Here is a 23,080-nt window from a genome sequence, read left to right as displayed (position 1 = left end):
CCATTTATTCTCATGAGATATGGATTTGTGTTGAATCACTACTCATGAAACATGGGTCAATGAGTTTGACTCAAAAATCACACAGTTAAATCCTGATAGCAATATCACAATTTGACTTGCTGTGGAAATTATCTCCTACTTATCAATTGATGAGCTTAAGGGGCTTTCTAATGAATGGTTCAGAAGGCACAACACTTGGTGAAGGTTTTGCAAATGGGGTTGCAAGCTTTTGGTTTAATCGTGGAGGAAACTCCATAGTTAAGCACACTCAAGCTAGAGTAGTACTGGGACGGGTGACCTTCCGAGAAGTCTTAGTGCTTCACCCCTGTGAGCATCACCTAGATCTAATGAATGCTAAGTGTTCCATTTATTCTCATGAGAGATGGATTCATGTTGAATCACTTCACATGAAACATGGGTCAATGAGTTTGACTCAAAAATCACACAGTTAAATCCTAATAGCAATGTCACAGCATAAAGGTGGGCCTGAGAAAATCACACGCAACACAATTATGTGACCTGGTGATGGTCATAACGTGGTCTTAACGTGGTCTTCAGTCAATTCTGGTGAATGAGGTCGCGTGACCAATTATGGATGTTTCGAGAAAGTATAAAATAGGGGAGGCGTGAAGATGACTTGCCACAGTCACGTGGCATACAAACACATTAAAAATGTGATTGAACTTACTCAAATGCCAACGGTGGTCTACGAAATTTCAATGGGATGATATGGAGAACCGTCAACTCAAGGGGAGGTCCCACGTGGTAATAGAACAACATATAAGGGATATAAAAGGAATATGATTTAAATTATTATTATTATTATTATAGATATATTTGTTTGAGCTTATATATTATTACAAAATTTAATATATGTATCTATACAATTATGTTTGTATATATATATATATATATGTGTGTGTGTGTGTGTGTCTGTGTGTATGCGTGTGTGTGTAATAATATTTAATCAAGGAGATGTCCTTAGGATTACACTATATGTTTATTCTGACTAACACTATAAAACATTAACAGGATGAGCTTCGTACATTGATCCTATCTGAGGCCTATTGTGCACCTTACTCGACACATCCAGGTGTCAAGAAGATGCATGCAGACTTGCGACGATTGTACTTTTGGACATGGATGAAGTGTGATATTGCTGATTTTGTGGCTAGGTGTCTTGAGTGCCAGAGGGTTAAGGCAAGAGCACCAACATCTAGCAAGACTTTTACAGCCTAATCTCATTCCTTCATGGAAATGAGATATTATTTCTGTGGATTTTATTGTGGGATTACCTTTGACTGCTCGTCGGCATGGGAGGATGCATGATGGCACACTTTATCCCCAAAAGATCATTTCGGATAGGGATCTTGTATTCACATTAGCTATTTGAACATCCTTGCAACATGATCTTGGAGCACAATTGAACTTCAACACAACATATCACCCAAAGACAGATGGTCAAATCGAGAGAGTGAATCAGGTTCTAGAGGATGTATGTTATGGACCGACAGACTCTTTGGGAGGATTATCTATGCCTAGTAGAGTTTTCTTATAATAATGGTTATCACAGTTCTATTGGGATGGCACCTTTTCAGGCCTTGTATGGTTGTCTTTGTCATACACCGTTGAGATGAGACAGTTTAAAGGATCACGTCCTGTCGGGTCCTGAGATGCTTCGAGATATGGAGCAACAGGTAGTGCGCGTCGGTGAACATGTGTCTACAACACAAGATAGACAAAATAAGTATGTCGATGCTCACAGGACGGATAAGCAATTTGCAATGGGAGAGAGCTTTCTTGAGAGTACGTCTGCAAAAGAGTCTGATCCATTATGGAAAGGGTTCGAAGCTAGCACCTCGTTTTGTGGGGCCATTTGAGATTCTTTAGAGGATAGGTCCAATTGCCTACCGTTTTGCATTGTCGCCCAGCTTAGCTCATGTATATGATGTTTTCCATTTTTTTGTTCTTTGATAGTATAGTCTTGATGTGATACATGTTCTTGATTGGACTGCGTTACAACTAGAGGACGGGCAGCTAGCTTTGAAGTCAATATGCATTCTTTAGCAGCAGGGTTTGACCCTCAGGGATTGAACCATAGAGTAGGTAAAGGTCCAATGGGATCCTACTAATGAGTCATCAACTACATGGGAGGATGCATCTGGATTACGGGATTTATATCCCTACTTGTTTATAGGCTTCCAAGAGTAAGCCTAAGTCTTGGGGGGCCGATGTAGTGCCTACCCCTAGTTTACTTTTCATGTTATATTGTTGAATTCTTTTAGGCCAGCTTTATGGTTATGTTTTATGATTTAGTGGTAATTAGTTACCTAATTTGATTGAATGTTATTTCAAACTTAGTTATTTATTGATGAACTACAAAATACTCGATCATTTCATGTGTTCATGTTTATTCTTTCGATGATGATGCTCTGTATGTTCATATAGTGATTTCATTTGTTTCATGATGATAGTTAGATGGATGATTTATTTACAGTTTTTATGGTTACTAACCCCATGGTGTACATGTATGTTTTACTTTATATTTGACGTTTATGATGTGGTTGAGGGAGGGAGTCGTAGTCACTTGCTAGTCGAGATCTACACGATGTACCACTCCCCGTCATTGCCTATTTAGTTTAGATATATATGTATATGTACATGTTTGGCTTTTATGCAGATTGTAGATATCGGGCATGGACTTCCCTGAATTGTTAGGATGAGCATGCCCTATCGCAGTATCTCAATGGTAAAGAGGGGAGATAGTTCGCAAGTCCAAATCCTAACCCTAAGCCAATTGTCCTATAATATAGGATAAGTCTCTGAGTTATTCACCCTTCTGATTTCATCAAGTGACCTGAATTCGAGATTTTGACACTTAAGTTTGAATCTGTACTTTGTTTTATAAATAGGCTTTCTTATTCAGGTTTGTAGGTTTGTTGTGATTTTCAATTATAATTAAATTAAATTAAATAAAGATATTATTAAATGATTTAATTTAACGAAAATTTTATAAAGAAAGATCAATTTTTAATTATATTTAATTAATTGAGAAATTAATTAAATAGAAGAATTAACTTTAAAAGATTTAATTAAAGATCCATTTTGGTGTAATTATATTTATTTAATTTAATAAAAATGAATCTTGGAGTTTCATTTTAATAAAGAACTCTAAATATTATTATTAGTTAAATTAATAAAAGAAAAGGCTTTGCATGTTCGTAAAACCAAAACCCTAGAAGAGAAAGTTCTTTATTAGGAAATTAGAACTCACTTCTCCACACAGGTTTGGAGGAGCATATTTTTGGAAAGGGTTTCAAGAGACGGGAATTCTTGCAATCTCTGAGCGTTTGTCTATTTAGCATCAAATCGAGGTAGGAACTTTGTTGAGATTATCATAGCAAATTACTTTGAATTTTTCTTTGTCTTCTTCGTGATTGTTTATAGATCTTGTTTCAAAAATGGTTTTGGATTGCTTGTTTGGAAATTATTATTTTTCCTCGTTCTTGAAAATGTCTGTAAGAGAAATCAGATTTAAAATTCTTATTGGGAAATTGGATTTTTAGAAAACTAAGATCGTGATAGGGTTTGAAAACAAAAACCAGATTTTAATTGGATGAATTTAATTGTTGCAATTACTTTCCTATCAAATCTATGAGTTAGAAACATTTTTTTTAATTGTATATTAATTACCACAGTAATTAAAAAATTGTTGTGGTAATTTGTTTGGGGTTTTTTATAAAGTAAAAAATATATATTTAAATAGCTTTTGGGGGACTTTTGGGAATCAGGCCATGACCCCCGATCCCCGCCCCCCCACCCCCCCCCCCCCTTTTCTTCCTTCCCTCAGTCGGCACCGTGACTCACGCTGCACACAGCAGATGTAAGTGCTGCAAGCAACAGCTCACACTGTTGTGGCAACAGGGAGCGCTGCTTAGCAGCCTCATGCACCGCGTGAGCAGCTCATCGGGCTTAAAAATATATATAAAATGCTGTTTTATTTTTTTAAATGTTTTTTATTATATATTTTATTAGTTAATATTATTAATATTTAATTAATATCATTTTTATTAATAAATTTAATTATTGTTATTATTAATAATTTAATAATATTATTTTATTAATAATTTAATAATTATTGTTAGATTTTAATAATATTTAATTTATTTTTTATAGTTTGTTATTAATATATATTAAATTGATAATTGCAATTTCAATTTTTAAATAAGAGAAATTTTAATAAATTCTGAGTATTGTGTAAAAGTATTTCATTTTATATGAAAATAATTTTAAGAACTAAGGTGAATTTTTAATGGATCGATTGGTCACTCGAAACACTTGTGTATTTGGAAAACATTATCAAATGCGACATTTTGAAAACGAAAACTTGAACCCATGTTGTGAATCGAATTTTTATGTTGTGAACAGTATGTTTGGTACATAGTAGCTCCACTAGAATTTCAACTACTATTACTGCTCTTACTGTTGAATTTATTAATATGTTTCAAGCCTTATCTGATTCAATCTTCTTTGTCATATAATCAGAATGACTAATCTAACAAGTTTTCTTCCCCAATAGATTCTTCCAAACAAGATTAAAGCTAACCAGCATTGTACCTGAGCTTAACATAATCGAAAGGTATTTGTACTCCTTGAAAGATTTCACATTGAGAAAAGACATGACTTGAAGAAAACTAGCCTACATTGAAAACCATGTTCTTAAGAAACTTAATATCTGACAAACATTTTCATATGAACACTTACCAGAAAATTCTCGCCTGAAGATAGATGACTAGTCATAAAAACTGTTGACCAAACAGTGCAGGACACTTCAGGAAGGGCTGCAGCTTCTTGTAATGAAACACCTTTGGGAACAGGCAGGACATGCCCAGAGTGAACGGCCACCTTTCCTGCATAACCTCCTCCCCCAAGAAGAGCACACACCTGTAACATGTGTATTTCAATGGAAATTTAGGACTTAAAATATAAGCAGACGCTAGATGTCATCATCATCCACCACTGGATCTTGTAAGCATTAGCATATTTGATTGAAAAAAAAGTGAAACTTTCCCCATTGGATCTTAACAAATCATTCTGAGGCTTGAACCTAAACCAGTTTAAGAATCACCATATGCGTAAAAGACATCATAAATGATTAGAACTGATTACATGGGAGACAAAATCCAAAAATTACAAGTAGATAATTTCATTTTGTGTATGATGTGAAATCTACAACCTGACATCTCTAAATGAATAACACTGAAGAAAAGCTCGTGCATAGATTACAATGTCACTACTCTTTACACCCAACATATACATATGGCTTTGTAACACTACACAGAGGAAAACTCAACTTTGGGTAGGTTAAGTGATGATGACTATTTATTGTGTTCTTGATGCTGAGATGATAGCGTTGCTGTTAGATTTTATGAAACTGTGATTGGGAAGTGTTCAGATAGAAACTTAAGTTTGCAATTTATTTTTAATCAATCAATCACTTCTGTCCATTCTCCCTGTCCACCTGTTCATCTCAAACATGTTTTGCAAATGATGGATTGATAAATCGGTTTCCTGCCTGAGTACATGTGATGTTAATGCATGCTTATTCAAATGCTCCATGGTATTCTGAGCAATACAAACTTCTGCATGTGTAACACAAGCTTACAGCATTACTTTGCTGGTGCTAAGGTGACTGTTATCCACAATTAATATTTCATGACAGTGACAATGATCATGGCTGTAGAGCTGCCATGTAGAATGTTACATTCTTCTAATTGAGCTACACCACAAGTGATGTCATCATATATCAGTTTCATTCCATACTTGAACATGCATTGACACTTGACTCTAATGTTCTTACCCTGCTGGAGCCAATTGAGAGTATGAAGATAAGAGTGTGCTTTAGCTGCAAAGTCTAGGCACTTGACTGCATCAAGTATTTTCATCCAGCCACCATTGTTAATGATGACTGTAAAGAAATAAGTTGCAGCAGAGAATATAATAGGAAATACACTATGAGTTAATAAACACCCATACCTCCAAAATTCTACAAGAACACAATTTGCAGTACGATGATGATAAACTACCACTAGCTTCTGTATATACCTTTCTTAGGCCTTGAATGCTGACTTAGCCTCCTAACTATAACACCTAGGATGACTTGATTATCTAAATAAGATTAGATTATTACAATGATCATAAAACTCAACTAAGAGTAAACCAAAAGCCAACTAGTTATAACAATAAGCAAATTGTAGGATTAAATGTGTAGCATACGGCACCTTTTCAAAGGTTTATTGTCATAGGTGCTAATCAATTATGGATTCTTTTGCCCAAAATCCTTATTTTCCCATTAAGCATATGTTGGACTAACTGCCAACATTCCCCTTTGGGATTCATGACATGGCTTAACCAACTCCTGTGTTCTATAAGTCTAGTGGTTGTATCGGGCATTGACAGGTCGATCTTTTGGTGCAACGGCAACTCTAACTTGTAACAAGTGGTATCAGAGCTTGGACACAAGTTCGAATCTCCTCGGGTAGTGCAAGGGGGGATTGTTGGACAAACCGCCAACATTCCCCTTTGGGATTCATGACATGGCTTAACCGCCTTCTGTGTTCTATAAGTCTAGTGGTTGTATCGGGCATCGGCAGGCCGACCTTTTGGTGCAACGGCAACTCTAACTTGTAACAGCATATTCAACTAGAGAACTCTTTCATTTGATCACTGTTCTATGATTGTCCTCATCAATAGCCTCTTAGGCATGTTTAAAAAATTCCATCAAGATCCAAAAATATTCTACCCTCCTCATCAAGCCCTTGTATCTCAATCTGTGGGACAACTTGTTGTCCAATAGTCTTCTTCAAGCTGGAAATATTGGAAATTGGATGTATCTTTACTGATACAAGTAACTTCAATTTATCTGTACAATTGCCAATCCTCTGCAATACCTTATAAAAGACATAGTAATGTGTGCAATCCTCTTATATTTTTTAAATTGTTTTAGTGGCATTCTCTTAGAAGGTTGTAGTCACCCAAATAGCCGATCTCCTACTACAAATATGCTTTAGTTGCAGTACCAATTACCTTATTGTTTCATTACGTTTTGTGCCATTGTTGTTGATGAGTTCTACCAAGACTGTTTATTGTAACTATTACCAGTACTTCTATCTACAATACCAATACTCAGCATTAATTACTATATGCAACAGATGTATTATTGATTCCAAATTAGTCAATACAAAATCTGTCTTTACATTACTCCCATCAGTCTTTATATACTATTCTGGATGGTTAAGCAAACCAACGGACACATCCCTTCGCTACAACTAATTACTGAACTCCTTTACTAACAACTTTTAATGATAGATATACTAATCGTTTATTACCAACCTACAATTTCCAACTTATCTTTGAGAGTACCAAATACCTCCTGCTAATGTTCAATTTGTTCTTCACCTGTGTGAACCTTTGGGAGTGCTTACAATGAACAGGTAATTGATGGTAGTAAGTACCCATATAGTGCCAAAAATGAAGACATCTTGACAGAAGTATGGAAGCATTATACCACCATTCTACCAGTGGGAGTCATTGCACCCAATCTCTGTTGTTTATCCAAAGAAAAATGAGCATAACCTCCCAAGCATTTGAAAACTGCGGTAGTCTATCCATCTAATTGGGGATGATATGACAGCTTTGAGCAAGCAAAGTGCCCGAACATGACAATGAGTCAGTCTGAGAATTACTTCTCGCTACAGGATCATGATCACTTACTATAACTTTTCAGGTTCCATGAAATTTATAGAGGGTATTTATAAAGGCTGTTGCAATAGCACTTGCTACAATGTAATGTCCATTTATGTGTTTCCTCAGGGTTTTATCTAATTCTTAGGATTCAAACTGGAATGGACTCATTTTTATGGAACATTGCATGGTAATTCTAGTTGATATAAATGTTATGTATTGAATGTGATATGCCAAGATACATCTCAGTTCTTTGAGACATAATATCACTGTTCTTTGAATTAATGAGTACTAAGTTGATGTCCAATCTGATTAAATGTCTGCTCTGAACATGATGGCCAACTCATTTATGATATAAATCAATTCTATTAAAGGTTCAATAATTCCACTAATAAATCAATGGTAATATCAAACTCTTGGAAATCTGATAGTTTCACCAATTAGACACTCTCTAAATTTCTCAATGACTATTGATACAACAATAAGAAAATTAAATTCAAAGTAATCCAGAAAAATCTCCTACTCTGTCACATACATAAACATTTGTAGATCCAGATGAGAACAAGATAACATGCAAATTAATACAGCAAGTTGTCATGTAATGATAACAAGGAAGATTGATGATAGAAGATGACCGAGGTTCAAATGCCAGTCACTGTAATAAGAATATTCATATCTTCAGCAGCATATGGCAGAGTTGTGAGAAATGATTATGAGTTACCTTCATGAAAAAAGTTTGAATATCTTATGACTATCATCAAAGGTTAATCTATGCCACCTTAAAAGCCCATATTGTCACCTATCATTTACTACAGTAATAAGATAACACAGAAATGGTCACAAGTGGGGAAAGTCTTAAGTAGCAATCAAATGGTATACCCAAAACTTAAAAGTGGGGTGGATAAGATAATAAGATAACACTGAACTTGTCAAAAGCGGAAGAAGCCTAAGAAGAAATTAAATGGCATACCCCAAAGTTCAAACCTTATACTGAATAAATACCAAAGCTGTGGCATCTAAAACCAAAAATTACCCTGCAAAGGACTCGAGTAAATTAATAATTATAAGAGCAAACAACCAGATTCAGATTCCAATGATAGAGCAAAAAGAAAAATAAATTATATGAATTTGTCAGTGGACAATACAAGTAAAGGCAATTTTTAAGGTCAATTTCAAGTTAGATTCCCATTTGATGTATGAGACCTTCTTGCGAGCAATTGGTATTCTTCAAAAATTTGCTATTGGCTCGGGTTCAAAGACGAATTTGGATGCGAGAACCCAATACGTGGGTTAGCGATTTTTTTTCCCATTCTGATTCGTATGGGTTCCTCTCTCTGTGTGTGGGTGTGGGTGTGGGTGTGGGTGTGGGTGTGTGTGTGGGTGTGTAGGTGTGTGTGTGTATGTCAAATGTCAATAATTGGAGAAATATACATAATTGGAAAACTGAATCATTTCATAGCATGAATTTTTATGATGCTTGACCATTGATAAATGTCAAATGTCAACAATACATTGAAAATTTAAATACTTCAAATGTCAAATCTGCTTTGTGGAAGGTATTTTCCACTCCACAATCAATTACAATCACCTCACTTCAAACTGGCAAGATGGAGAGAACAAAAATGTTGAAGATTGTAGCTGTGATAGACATCTCTATCTTTGATCTTACTATATGTTGAAATAGAGATAAATTGTGTTAACAGCTGGAGAAGATATTTATGATAATATTTGAGATAATATTATATGAAGAAACATGTCATGTGAAGAGCCGTGCATTTGAAAACATGAAGGGTCTTGTATTTGGAAATTGAAGAGGCGTTTGCGTGTAATATGAAGAGTCTCTTATTACTAATTTATATATGTGATTGTTTAGTGTAATGGGATATGGCATCATATGGAAAAGCATTGTCCTTGATCATTTATAATCAATAAAAGTGATTTTTTTTTAGTGTGGCTAGGTTCATCCCTCTAGATTGGAGGGTTTTTCCAGGGTACATGTTTTGTATCTTTTGTACTTATTTTTCTTCTTCTTTATCGCTGTTTTCATTATTTCTGGCCAAAACATTAACATGGTATTAGAGACAGGTTAGATGACAGCAATTAAGTCACTTTTCTCTAGCTCGTGTATTTGTTGTAAATTTCATAAGTGTTTTAGGCTATTTGTATATGTTGAATTTGTGATATGAATATCAGGATTTAACTGTGTGATTTTGAGTCAAACTCGATGACCCATGTTTCATGAGTAGTGATTCAACATGAATCCATCTCTCATGAGAATAAATGGAACACTTAGCACTCATTGGATCTAGGTGATGCTCACAGGGGTGAAGCACCGGGACTTCCCGGGAGGTCACCCATCCCAGTACTACTCCAGCCTGAGCGCGCTTAACTACAGAGTTTCCTCCATAGTTAAACCCAAAGCTTGCAACCCCATTTGCAAAACCTTCACCAAGTGTTGTGCCTTATGAACCATTCATTAGAAAGCCCCTTAAGCTCATCAATTGATAAGTAGGAGATGATTTCCACAGCTAGTCAAATTTTTCATCTCCTACTTATGTTGAATTTTTCATAGCATCGATAAATTTTATTCATACCTTTGAAGGTAATCTATACTCTTGTTTCTCTGTGTTGTACTCTCCAGAGTCGCTTCCTCTTTGCAAAGATATTTTTGGTATGCATTGTTCTAATAAAGAGCAGCTTCATATTCTTTCAAAGTGCTTTGGCCTTCGTTAGTTATCATTCCCTCCAGGTTAGAGACCCAGCTTGGTTTCCATTTTGTGGTCTAGTGATTGGCTTTTTTATCGTGTTTCAGATACTTCTAATTCAGCACTTTCTATCACTATTTATTCTTATGGTTTCGTATTCTTCCATCACTAGATGTGGATGACTCAACATCGTGAATGACTAGGCCATGTCATCGATTTAGGGTCTTCCATTTCATGCACTTCTTGTGTTCGATGGTGCTCATTGATTATTCTTCTATCTTGTTGAAGGACTTAATGATTTAGTGATTGCATGGCTTCTCTGGTTTGCGGAATTCAAATCAACAATTCATTGTCTCTTTTGTTCATCACTTGCGTAGAAAGATAAAATTTTGCCAGCTCATGGTGTTGACATGGCTTCAAGCCATGACTCTTTGGCACTACTGAAAAAAGATGATTTGGCATCATGGGTAAGATGCCTTGTCATCGTGGTCATGCTTTATTTTGTATACTAACATGGCATAATTGTTGGTCACCGTCTATATACTGATTTGGTTTGATTATGATTGTAACTAGCCACACTTCATTTTCCTTTGTGAAGACTATTTGTTTCTCATTGAAGTGTATCTTTTGTATGAGCTTAGGGGAGAATGGCTTGTCAACGGCATAAGTCGTATGGGTGTGATTATTGAAATTTGTCTATATGCCTAGGTGTCATGTGCAGAGTTGTCTGAATGTGTGTGTGTGTTATCTATGGCGTTTGTTAGCAGAAGTTTTTTTCATATGTTTTAAGTCACTATAGGTTGATTTCTGAACAGGTATATATTTTGCTTTATATTTTTTGATCTGCATAAAGCTCAATATTTATAAATTTTGAGTCTTTCGAGTGTCCGCAATTCACTCATGCTTAATGATTTATTCCAAAAACAAAAGCAGATCTTTCTTGGATGTATGTATGGGCGTATGCATAGTTGAGGGTTCTCTCTTTACTCTTTTTGCTTATCATTTTCGGTAAAGAATGTTCTAGATTCAATTAAAACTTTTGAGCACCGTCAAATAGATTAGATTTTCCAGAACATGGTGGATATGAATCCCTCAACACACTGTTTTTTTGAGCTTGGTCTTGCATTTTCTTAAACTATTAATTATGTGCATTGGAGCAATGTAAGACATCTATAATGTTTGCAAGGTACTTGGGTTTGGTCTGCAATCAGGTTGTCATGCTGTTCATACATATCACGATGTGAATTGTAGAATTTTTTCTTTTAAAATTTCTTGCTACTGCACTATGAAATGTCTCATACTTATTCGTTTAGAAAATAGAATTCGATTTTTGCCTTCATTCCCATTTCTATGTAAAGGGAATATCTGCCTATTTTTGTTTTACCTGTAGCTTTGTAACATGTTAAATGAGAAACAATCAGCGAAGAAATCATTCTGTTTCGATTTGGTAAATTGCTTTCTTGATGTAAACTTCTGCATTGGTTGCATGAGAGTTATAAGGTTTCTTTCCCTTCAAATCCACCCTGCAGTTGTGGCCTTTTTTGTTGGTTGTGTACATTCGATCTATCCAGTTTGAAGTTGTGACCATACTGAAGTCTCAAAGCTTTTGCATTTCATTGAGTTAGATCCTTTGAGAATTAAATCAGAACTAGAAGTTATCACTGTTTACAAAAATTGGGCATGTTATGGATTATATTTGTGGAAAGGCTTTTGGTCAACTTCTTGATATCACATTTTCAAGATGGACAAAAATAAAATACACTGAATATATGAGGCTGCAAATTTGAAATTAGAGGGTATAGTTTTGTACATCTTATTGAACAACATAAAATTGAGTAGATTAAAAACATTATCAAGGGGTGTATCTTCACAATTCGACGGCTCATTTTTGCTTCAGCATACTCTCTGTTTATGAGTAAACCATTGTTCATTTTTACAGTCTTTTTGTTATTGAAATAGCGTCGGTCAGAGACTGCAGATCATACATGTATGTGTGTATATGTCTTACATACACTCACATACATATATAATCCCAGACTGATAATGCATCTGAAATCTGATCAAGCACTTCATATCAAACTAAGATAAAATCTGTACATGTATATTTGCATTTGATTCCTTACATATTGCTTTTGTGATCAATCCAATATATATATCTCTTTTGTTTAACATAAACAGTCACAAATTAGTTAGTACTAAGTAACTAATCTCATCCTGTAGGAGATCAGATTAGTTAGTTAATAGTAAATACTAACTAATCAATTTGAAATCCCGTGACTTTTGATATTGAAGGATCGTGATCTTTCTTGGATAGCGTCCATTGGAATCAAAATATATGTACACTGATGCTTGTTGTATTGACATCGAAATAAATAAATGCTCAATACCTTCAATGACAGATTAACTTATATCATATTTCTCATTATCATTTGTATCCAATCTGACATTATCATATCTATATTGCACTCGCAATATACAGTAACTAACATATTGAAGATCGAGTCACAAGGATAATTATATTGCAGATCGAGTTACAAGGTTGCAGATCGATACACAGAGATCCTTGGTATTACAGACTAGGCTTTCACATACAAAGCAAATCATTAATCGGAAGGTATTATATATTGAACATATCACTCAGCATCATAGAAGGTACATCTGCTCTCTCTTACCACAAGTAAAAGTACAAACTGGTTGATAAACTGTGATTAAGTTAAAAGACACATACAGTCTGATAGAAGCTTAATTCATTTACATGGTATCAGAGCACACGGTTATAACAAACCAAAATTAAACTTGATTATTCAGACTGCATAATTTTAACATATAAAATTCATATTTCAAAATGACAAGTGCAATAAGACTCAAGGATCGCCTTGAGGAAGCAAATAACTTCACGGCATGGAAACTATGAATTATGATGGTGTTAGATGAAAACAAAATAGACTCATTGGTTAACATTAAAAGTACTGAACCTAAGAATGAGCCTGATAAAACACAATGGATTGAAGAAATCAAAAAGGCTATGAAATTAGTAGTGGATTCCATGAGGGGTCACATTGTGCCTATTTTAACCAAACAAACTACAGCATATCTCATGATCAAATCCTTAGAAAATACATTTGAGATAAATAACACCGGAAGGAATCTTGCACTGAAAACACAATTAAATCACATAAGCATGAACAAAGGTGAATCCATAAATGCTTATTTTATGAGAATTAAAGAATTAAGAGATCAATTGTCAAATATTGGATATGAAATAGACAGTAAGAAATTATCTCTAACAGCACTAGGGGCTCTTCCAAGTTCATGGAAACCATTCAAACAAGATATTAGTGCAAAATCAAAACTTCCTAAACTAGACCGATTGAGATCTGATCGTCTACAAGAAGAAGCTAGACTATCACCTAAAGGAATCAAACAAAAATCTTTACATGAAGACATTCAAATTCTTAATACAAATACGAAGAAGATAGGAAAGAAGAAGAACTTCAAAAGAAGGATGAATTTTCATGGGAAAGGAAAATATAGAAAAGATACTTCTCAAGTTCAATGTTTTCGATGTGACCAATATGGACACTATGCTGTAAACTATCCTGACAGGACAAAGAAACAAGCATCTTATGCCCACGTTGGAAAGTAAACTCACAAGAAGAATCTGAAAAGTTTCTATTTTATTCCGCACTATCAAATCAAGTATCAAACAAATCTTGCACCTGGGTAATTGATAGTGGATCATCTAGACACATTACAAGATTCTGAGAAAATATGGAAACTATGGTAGAAGAAACAGATCAAGAAGTAACCACCGGAGTTGATTATGCACATCCTGTAAAAGGTGTAGGTACCTGTACCATCAAATTAGAATTAGGCATGGAAATTCAACTAAAGGATGTTCTATACGTACTTGAAATCAAAAGAAATTTAATATCCATTTCAGCTCTTGAAGATAATGGATACAGAATCACATTCATGAATGGGAAAATTTTGGTTTGGCATAAATCCACCACATTTAAGAAAGCCAAATTTATAGGTATAAGGCAAGGTTATTTATATAAATTGTGTATCCAACCTAAACAAGCTCTGATCCTTGAATCATCTGACATAAATGAAATTTAGCATAAAAGAGTAGGGCACTTACACTTTCAAGCCTTAAATTCCTTGGATAAATTGGCGATTGGACTACCCAAACAAAACTCCTCACATGGTGGAACATGCAAAGGATGTGCTCTAGGGAAAAACCCCAAAGGATCATTCCACTCTAGCACTAGTAAAACCAAGAATATATTGGAACTAATCCACTCTGATCTTTGTGGACCTATGTCAACACCCTCTAAAGGAGGAGCACTATACTATGTAATCTTCATAGATGATTTCTCAAGAAAAACATGGATATACTTCTTAAAATACAAAGAATTTGAGGAAGTCCTAAATAGATTCAAAGAGTTCAAAGCACTTACTGAAAATTACTCCAAAAAGAAAATCAAGACCTTGAGAACTGACAATGGAACAGAGTACACTTCAGAATTGTTTAAAGAATATTGTATTAGTTCAAGGATTAAGAGGGAGTTCACTGTACCCTACAATCCTCAACAAAATGGAGTAGCTGAAAGGAAAAATAGAACTATTGTAGAGGCAGCAAAATCCATGATGTTTGATCAAAATCTAGATTCCTCTTTCTGGGCAAAAGCATCTAGGGCAGCTGTTTATATTCAAAATAGATGTCCACATTTCCAACTTGATAATAAGACTCCTAAAGAGACCTTTATAGGACAGAAACCTAACACAAGTCATTTAAGAATATTTGGCTGCCCAATGTACATTCATGTACCCAAAGAGAAAAGAACTAAATTAGAACACTCCAGAAGAAAAGGAATCTTTGTGGGATATAGTAAAACATCAAAAGCATATAGAATATTCATTTCTAGAAAAGGCAAATAGAACTTAGTACAGATGTTATATTTGAGGAAGATATTGCTTTTAAAAGAGCAAAGAATTATGATGAGCTAGAAAATCACAATCTTACCATAACCCAAAATGTATGTTCTACTCCTAAAACTCAGTCACAAAATCCTGAAGACACTTCTGATGTAAGTCCACCTGAATTAGAAAATCAAAACGAGTGTCTTGATGAAAATCTAAATTCCAACAAAAGGAAACAACCACTTTGGGCTAAGAAAATTTTGAGGGAAGCTGAAAATTTTACAACACCTGAGGGAACATTCAGAAAAAGCAAAAGACCCCACAAACTAACATATAATGCATTGATGAGTGAAATTCTTAATTCTGAACCAGCAAATATTGATGAAGCCTTCAAACAACAAGCCTGGAAGGATGCTGTGACAAAAGAATATTACTCAATCTTAAAAAATGATGTTTGGGATATAGTTCCTAGACCTAAGGGAAAATCAGTTGTTTCTTCCAAATGGTTGTTCAAAATCAAACATGCTGCATATGGTAGCATAGAAAAACATAAAGCACGTTTTGTTGCTAGAGGATTCTCAAAGAAAGAAGGCATCGACTACGAAGAAACTTTTGCACCTGTAGCCCGATATACGTTTGCTCAAGTTGTGCTACCTATTGCAGCAGCCAAAGGTTGGAAGGTTCACCAAATGGATGTGAAGACTACATTTCTAAATGGAAAAATAGAAGAAGTCTATCTGGAGCAACCCGAAGGATTCATAGTTCATAATGCAGAAACTCATGTATGCAAACTAAAGAAGGCTCTATATGGACTCAAACAAGCTCCTCGAGCCTAGTTTGAAAGAATTGACAAATACCTAATGAGATTAAATTTCTCTAAAAATGTTGTTGATCCAAATCTCTACTACAAATATATCAATGGTGATATGATAATTTTAATTCTTTATGTTGATGACCTTTTACTCACAGTAGAAGATCATCTTATTACACAATGCAAGAGAGACTTAACTTCAGAATTTGAAATGAAAGACTTGGGAATTCTTAATTATTTTCTAGGACTGGAAGTATGGCGGAAACCTGATGGTATCTTTCTGAATCAAGGAAAATACACTATTAACATACTCAAAAGATTTGGAAAGTTGAACTGTCGACCTATGTCCACTCCCATGGAGACAAACTTGCACAAATTAAAGGAAGCTAAATCAAAATCCAATTTTGCTGCTCCTACACTCTATAGACAAATTATTGGATCACTTATGTATTTAATTAATAGTCGACCTAACATATGTTATGCAATAAATGTTTGAAGTTAGTTCGTGTGTGAACCTCATGAGATTCATCTTGTTGCTGCTAAACATATTTTGCAATACCTGCAAGGTACTATTGGATATGGCCTCAAATACAAGAATATTGATCTTGAACTACATGGATTCACAGATTTCGATTGGGTTGGTTGTGTGATAGATTGGAAGAGTACATATGAGTATTGTTTTAGTTTAGGATCCACTATGATCTCTTGGACAAGAAGAAAACAAACCTCCATTGCACAAAGTTCTACTAAAGTTGAATATATTGTCGATGCATTGGGAACCAGAGAAGCTATATGGCTGAAGAAGCTAATTGTGGGACTATTTGGAAAACCTCTATTGCCTACTACCATTCTATGTGATAATCAAAGTAGTATCAAGCTATCTGAGAATCCAGTATTCCATGATCGGTCCAAGCATATTGAAATTCCTTTCCACTATATTAGAGATATGGTAGAAAGGAAAGCCGTTCATTTAAAATATATCAACACTGGTGATCAAACTGTAGACATTCTCACCAAGCCTCTTCCTAGAGTTAAAGTGGCGATCCAAGCATATTGAAATTCCTTTCCACTATATTAGAGATATGGTAGAAAGGAAAGCCATTCATTTAGAATATATCAACACTGGTGATCAAACTGCAGACATTCTCACCAAGCCTCTTTTCAGAGTTAAAGTGGAGCACTTCACAAAGAAACTTGGTATGATTGAAATGTAATTGAGAGTCAGTCTCTAAAATTTATTTTATGTATAAAATTATATATATATATATATATATATATATATATATATATATATATATATATATATATATATATATATATTTAAAGATGTTTAAATGTGTAAACTCTTTTTTCATATGTGTGACTCTATGAATTATGGGCCCTCTACTTGTATGCATTACATTAAGATGACGATCTTTCTAATAATGTATACTTGTATTAACATTGTGAAGTGATGACTTTACAATGTTTCCTATCAGGATGGATTTCTCATGTGACACGATATCCCTTGTAGGTCATGATAGTAGGATCTCTTGAAACATGTTTATGAGATATCATGAGATGTGATGTTTTTCAAATCATTATGTTCCTCTTGAAATAATCATGGTGAGACACCATGATATGTTATGGTAAACATCATGCGACATGATGTTAGTGCACATACCATAACAAGGAATATATAAATATCATGTGACTTGATATTCATTATACTCCTTGATATCACGAGTGAGGTGATATATAAAATTTATACTTAGTTGTCTTCCCCAGATAAGAGGGAGTGTTATTGAAATAGCATTGGTCAGAGACTGCAGATCATACATGTATGTGTATGTATGTCTTACATACACTCACATACATATATAATCCCAGTCTGATAATGCATCTGAAATCTGATCGAGCACTTCATATCAAACTAAGATAAAATCTGTAAATGTATATTTGCAATTGATTCCTTACATAATGCTCTTGTGATCGATCCAATATATATCTTTTTTGTTTAACATAAACAGTCACAAATTAGTTAGTACTAACTAATTAATCTGATCTTGTAGAAGATCAGATTAGTTAGTCAATACTAACTAATCAATTTGAAATCCCGTGACTTTTGATATTGAAGGATCGTGACCTTTCTTGGATAGCCTCCATTGGAATCAATATATATGTTCATCGATGCTTGTAGTATTGACATCAAAATAAATAAATGCTCAATACCTTCAGCGGCAGATTAACTTATATCATATTTCTCATTATTGTTTGTATCCAATCTAACATTGTCATATCTATATTGCATTCGCAATACATAGTAACTAACATATTGCAGATCGAGTCACAAGGATAATTATATTGTAGATCGAGTTACAAGGTTGTAGACCGATACACAGAGATCCTCGGTATTGCAGACTAGGCCTTCACATACAAAGCAAATCATTAATATGAAGGTATTATATATATCGAACATATCACGCAGCATTATAGAAGGTACATCTGCTCTCTCTTACCTACAAATAAAAGTACAAACTGGTTGATAAACTGTGATTAACGCTAAAGGAAACATACAATTTGATAGAAGCTTAATTCATTTACACTTTTTACTGAGATTTTCGTATTTATGTTCTAATATATTTCTGCCTTCAAGGATTTCATGTCAATGATGATTTGGTGTCATCTTTGCTAGGCCCACATGAAAGAGATTGGTATTGTTGTTATCAATGTATGCTTTTGCATTGATCTCTATAATAGGTTGACTTTATGAATTATTACTAATCTCTCTTGGTTGCAGGGCAGATCAGAAAGCAATGGGATGAGAGATTATATACAAAGCAATGGGAACTACATGTGGATGTTGCTTGTAGTCTTGGACTGAATTGATGCTCCATATGTTCATTAAAAGAGAAAGATCATATGCAAGAAATAATATTTAGAGGGAAACTATTTGGATTCAGAGGGAGATTGCATCTAATTCTTTGCATGCTTATGTGGTAGTGTAACTGCTAAAACTACTTGTTTGGTCAAATTGGAATCAACTATCCTATTGTGGTCATCAAAGCTAACCCTACTGAGATAGTTTTTGTAGAGAGAAAATCTCAGTCATTCTTACATGTTATTAATGCTTTCTTCTCTGGGAGGTCTGAAGTGAAACCCGTAGAGAGAAAACATCAATCATTCTTACATGTTATTAATGCTTTCTTCTCTAGGAGAGTTTTGAGGTGAAAGCCCTCCTTCCACCCTCTGTGAGTAGGTATGGTGGACCACCCTCTGCGAGTATGCATGGTAGAATGCAATCTTCCTTGGGAGAAATCTGCAATGAAAGCCCTCGTTCCACCCTTTGGGTGTATGTATGTAACAAACGAATTTTCATAACCAATTCAAGACATCTTAAGATCTATATCTTCTAACAATTACAAAGTAACTGATTCCATTTCACATGACAAAGACTTGAAGAAATAACTATATTAATATTCGGTTAAATGACTATTACTAATCCAACTGTATTTTCACGTTCAGCTGATATAACGAAAAACATATTCATTGTAAACAATTTAACCATTCCTAATTGATAACATATTCAGCTGAAAAATAAAGCAGCGACTATCTTCCTTAATTGAAATCATACTTAACTGAAAGTATACATATTCTTATTCAAATTTAGATGGCAATTATCTACCCTAATTGAAATAAAAAGAATACCTATATAACTGACGTCTACGAACATCAAGTGATCATAGAATGGCACATATACCTATAAACTACCTTGGCCAAAGATTTTTGTTCGGGTTCAACGACCCGATCACCACCACTCGAGTTGACAACAAATTCCATTACAAGGACAGCATGAGCTATTAAGTGTTTCATTACATAGTTATTCATATCTGATTTCATTCTTGATTTTTGCAGGTTAACTCCACCTCTTCACCATTTCAATGGCTTCTTTGCAGGTGAATCCTAGGTGCCTGAAAGATTATGATCATTCTATTTTATTTACACCTCTTCACCATTTCAATGGCTTCATCGTCAGTGAATCCTAGGTGTTAGAGAATCTAAGAGTACTCTGAACTTTGTTTCGGAGATTATGATAGCATGGTTATTGTTGTTGGCTCATATAATCATTTAAGTTTCTACAGCTGCCATTCGAATTCATAAATGATGTTTAATCACAAAGATATTCTATGAAGATCTTTAATGAACTCTATGTAATGCAAGAGACCAACAGCAAGGTATTGTAAATTAATCTCAATCTAACAATGCATAGCCAGCTACAATCAGATATTCTAATTAGATAAGGAAGAAGTTATGAATATGAAAACATATATTGCAGTTCTAGCAATATGTAGCTAACTGTAGCCGAACATATACTTAGAAAAAGAAGGAATTTATAAAATGCAATTGTGTATATTTGTGACCTATGATTGGGCTTGGACGTGGCTTCTCCCGTCCTTGGTCGAAACTCCTGTTGGCTATTTGTTCACCCGCTGGTTGAGACTTGATTACAGATTCTAGACGCCAACAGAGTAAGGGAGAACAAGGTAATCTTGGTTGAGTAGTTGGAAAGAAAGTTTTGGCTGAAAATGATTATGCTTGGCTTGCAATGGGAACATAGCAGATAATGAAAAGGAGAGAGAGTGATACTGCCTTGGTCGATTCACGGCTTCTTAAAGGCTAGCCGAGATTCCTCGGCTTCTATCAATTTCCAAGAGGTCCATTCGAATTCAAAAGCATTAATTCAACTTGAAAAAGAAGAAAATAATGTGGGAAAAGAAATAAGGAAGAAAAAGTAGGAGTTGAAGAGTTATAATTTTCATTTTATTATTATGATATGTTCTAATATATGTTCACATAAGTATATTGATGAGGTGACATCATTAGATTCTATTATTATAATTTATTGATGCCATTTCATTTTTATCTTTATGTGTTCGTATATAAGTATTTATTGTAATGATATGATAAAAATTAATAAACAATCTCTTAAGGTATGTATTATATTTTAAATTAGATTATTTTATGTTTTTCCTATATTGTTTCCTTAACAGCTCATGCAGGTCCCATAATGTAACCTGTGGACATGTCATCGTATCCCTTCCAAGGAAGTCTAAGATCGTACCTACCGATCCTGATGATTAAACCAAACAAACATCCCATTCCAATGATCCCGTTTAGCAATGCTTCCCCTCTCTTCAATCTTCTCCTACAATCACCCATGTAAAACGTTCTCGCCAAAATATTAATTCCATAGTAACTCGAAATAGAACATATGTTACATCCCAAATTTTGCCCTAAAATTTTAAACTGATTAACGTCGTTGAATCAAATTATTTCTTCATGTTCGTATGAAATTGAGTTAGTTAATTATAGCCGTTGTTTATCCCTTCATGATCATGTGAAATTGAGTTAGTTAATTATAGCCGTTTTATCGATTTAATTATCATATGTAAGTGAGTTAGTTAATTATAGCCATTGTATCAATCTACTTCATGATCATGTGAAATTGAGTTAGTTAATTATAGCCGTTGTACATATATGATGAGCATGTAAAGTTAGTTATTCTGACATTGATGAATTCCCTAACAATTACTTGATGATTTTGAATTAGCAATTTATAAATCTTGAATTGATGTCTTGGCAAGAATGTTGTTTTGAATGATTACAGGATGAAGACTGAAGAGAGAGAGGAAGCATTGCGAAACGGGATTATCAAAAGGGGATGGTCAAATAGTTCAATCATCAGAATCAAAAGGTTTGACTTAAAACCATCTTAGCAAGGTTACTAAGACTTGGCAACATATTTCATGATGGAACCGCATGAGCTATAAGTGGAACATTATAATAAATACTATAAAATAAATTTAATTCTTACCTTTAAAGAATTATCAAATATAAATATTATTTAATTATTATTTTACTTTCTCAAATGTGATCATATGTAAATAATAATAAAATGACACCATTACATTAAAAATATTAATCCAATGATGCCACCTTATCATTACGTACATATAAGCATAGTTGAGAAAATAAAACAATAATAAAATGATATTAATTTTTAAAAACCTTTCATCTTTCTTTCTCATTTTTCCCTCCTTTCTTCTTTTCTTTCAAATTGAGTCTTGTAACTATAGGAAGCCGTAAAGGCAGACTCAAGTCTATATTATGAATTCCTTAATCGTCTTTTGGCATTCAACTTTCTCGGCCATTCTTTTTCCTTGGCAACCGGATACATTACTTGATATCACCGATGAGGCTGAGCTCTGCTCCAAAGGCACCACCCAGTCACCTTTGTTCAAAATTTGTTCTTTTTCAACTTAAATCGTTTTCCATTTGTCGTGGGTCTAATAGCAGGGTTGGTGGATTTTATCAAGTGCAAGTCGATCCCAGTATTTGGTCACATAAGAGATATCAAATGCAACCCATAACCTTTAATTTTATTAACAGTAACAGATTTCTACAATCCATTTGTAAAGTACTAAGTTTTATGGATTGGATTGTGTGTGTTTATTTATCATCAACATTTCGGATCACACTACATGATCCATCGTCAAGATGAGAAAGTGCAAGATAGTACGATATGCAAACTGGACCTTTCTCAAGAAATATAAGAAGAGAAGGGGGAAGCTCGCAAAGCAATGCAAAGAAAATACAAAAAAATGGAAATAAAAAGGTACACCCATAAAAAATATAAAAAGAGATGAAAGAAAAAGGTTAAAAAAGAATTAAAAACTAAAAAAGAAGAAAAAATTGAAACAAATATATAGTTACATATATATAAAAACATCAATTAATATATATATATATACTTACAAATATATATTAAAAATAAATAGTATAATAGCTATTAAATTATAAATATGTTAGCTATATATGTAGTGTATAGCTATGTATATAAATATAATAGCTATTA

At 34.1% G+C, this 23,080-nt stretch overlaps 1 pseudogene across 1 annotated transcript in view; it reads right to left on the bottom strand.

Moving 5' to 3' along the window:
• The window catches only part of LOC149545363 (uncharacterized), a 126,154-nt pseudogene that overhangs the window by 91,439 nt on the left and 11,635 nt on the right, over window positions 1-23,080 (bottom strand). The window contains exon 2 of the transcript XR_016353574.1: window positions 4,765-4,944. The product of XR_016353574.1 is annotated as an uncharacterized LOC149545363 (transcript). The remainder of the gene's footprint in view (window positions 1-4,764; window positions 4,945-23,080) is intronic.

Source organism: Cupressus sempervirens, chromosome 7, assembly GCF_028749045.1.
Source record: "Cupressus sempervirens isolate cs-2001-9-10 chromosome 7, ASM2874904v1, whole genome shotgun sequence".
Classification (NCBI taxonomy): Eukaryota; Viridiplantae; Streptophyta; class Pinopsida; order Cupressales; family Cupressaceae; genus Cupressus; species Cupressus sempervirens.
The sequence above is the reverse complement of the archived record's forward strand: the minus strand, read 5'-3'. Positions and strand labels throughout refer to the sequence as shown.